The following is a 1,980-nucleotide window of genomic DNA, read 5'->3' as shown; positions in this document are numbered from 1 at the left end:
ACATAACTAAGAAGTCTATCCTGTGCAGAAAGCGAGAATTCATCCTAAAAAGCAAAAAAAAAAGATTAAACTAGAAATCGTACAGCGAAGGACATTATCCACCACAAGCACTCTAAAGTCCTAAGGAAGGAAGAATCCTAAACCGAAAGGAAAATAATATGAATTAAACTTGGATGGTGGCATAAAGGGCATTGTTCCACGCACTAGCGACGTACAAACCCTAAAGAAAAGGAAGAATATATCCTAAAGAAAAAAGATAGACTGGATTAAAAGTAAGATCGTGCCACAAAAGGCATTAACATCACTCGCACTTCTAATCCTATGAAAGGAAGAATTACCTAAAGATAAGAAGGATGGATTAAAATTAGGATAGTGCACGAAGGGATTATCCCCACTAGACACTTTTAAATCCATAATGTAAAGGTAAAGATCCTAAGATAAAGGAATATAAAACTGATTAAATTAGATGGTGCCAAGAAGGGCATTGGTGTCCACTACTAGCATGTCAAATCTTTATAGAAGAGAAGAATCTTAACTCTAAGATGAAAAGAAAACTGAGATTAAACTAATAAAGTGTCACAAGGGCGTTTGTTACATGACAAACATTCTAATCTACGCAAAGGAAGAATCAAAACTAAAAGTAAGGAAACGCTGGATTAAACTAGGACAGGTATGCATGAAGGGAACCAGCAGCTAGCAATGTTAGAATCTATGAAAAGGAAAGAAATCTAACATAAATGAAAAGTAAAACTAGGATTAAACTTATATAATTCCCCAAATGGCATTTGAACATGAATAATAGGCTAATCCAATGGAAATGGAAGAATCCAGAACAACCATGGAAAAGAAAATTGGATTACTAGGATGAAATCACAAGGGCAATTATATATACTACTAATCAGTCGCTGATCCTAAGGGACGGAAGAATCCTAACCTAAAGGAAAATAATTTTTAACATTAAACTAAGATGGTGGGTCACAAAAGGCATTGTCCTACCACTAGCAACGCCTAATTCTAAAGAAAGGAATAAGTCCTAACCTAACAGAAAAAAAATAACTAGATTAAACTAGGATAGTGCCCATGAAAAAGCGTTTCCTCTAGCACTTTTTAGTCCTAAGAAAGGAAATCCTGAACCTAAAAAAAAAAATAGATTAAAGCTAGGATAATGCCGACGAGCGCGTTATCCAACCTACACTCGTCTAATCTTATGCATAAGTAAAATCCTAACCTAGGAAAAAAAGAAAAACTGGATTAAACTAAGGATAGTATCCACGAAGGGCATTGTCCACCACTAGGCAGTTAAAGTCCTATGAAAAGAAAGGAATCCTAACACTAAATTAAAAAAAATAGTTTAAAAGTAATATATGCCACGAAGGGGCGTTGTAAAATTCATAATAATATATTTTGATAAATTTATAATTTAAAATTATCAAAATTTTACAAAATTTAATGAATATTAATTTTTATTTATTTAAATATAATAAAAAATATTTAGTCGATACATTTATTAAATATTAATATCAATATTATAGATTAAGAATAATTATTATTATTAATTTGTATCATTATTAAATTTTAAATTTTAAATAATAGAAAAATATATTCTAATATTACACCTAGTCTACCTGTTATTCGAATTGGACCGCATAATTAAGTAACTAAAAACTTACCATTTGACACAGGCACCGTAATTGTTAGGATAAAGAAATTTTATATTTATTGAAATATACTAAATGGCAAAATATTTTTTTGGAAAAATGCAAAATATTTTTCAAAGAACAGTATGCTAGCGAACTGTAGAAAAAATCTTAAACTAGAGGAATAGTATTTTTGGAATTAAGACTAGGAATGTGCCAATGGAAGGAACATTGTTCACGCACTAGCATATCTAATTCTAAGGAAATGATAGAATCTCTATCCTATAGGAAAGTAAATGGACTTAAAAACTAGGATGGGCCAATGAAGTGGTTATATCCCCAT

The 1,980-nt window shown here is 31.0% G+C and overlaps 1 pseudogene; it reads left to right on the top strand.

Annotated features, from left to right (window-relative positions):
• The first annotated feature begins 595 nt into the window (after positions 1-595).
• The window catches only part of LOC110098983, a 36,748-nt pseudogene continuing 35,363 nt past the window's right edge, over positions 596-1,980 (top strand).

Source organism: Dendrobium catenatum, unplaced genomic scaffold (genome assembly GCF_001605985.2).
Source record: "Dendrobium catenatum unplaced genomic scaffold, ASM160598v2 fragScaff_scaffold_334, whole genome shotgun sequence".
In the NCBI taxonomy this organism is placed as follows: domain Eukaryota; kingdom Viridiplantae; phylum Streptophyta; class Magnoliopsida; order Asparagales; family Orchidaceae; genus Dendrobium; species Dendrobium catenatum.
The sequence above is the reverse complement of the archived record's forward strand: the minus strand, read 5'-3'. Positions and strand labels throughout refer to the sequence as shown.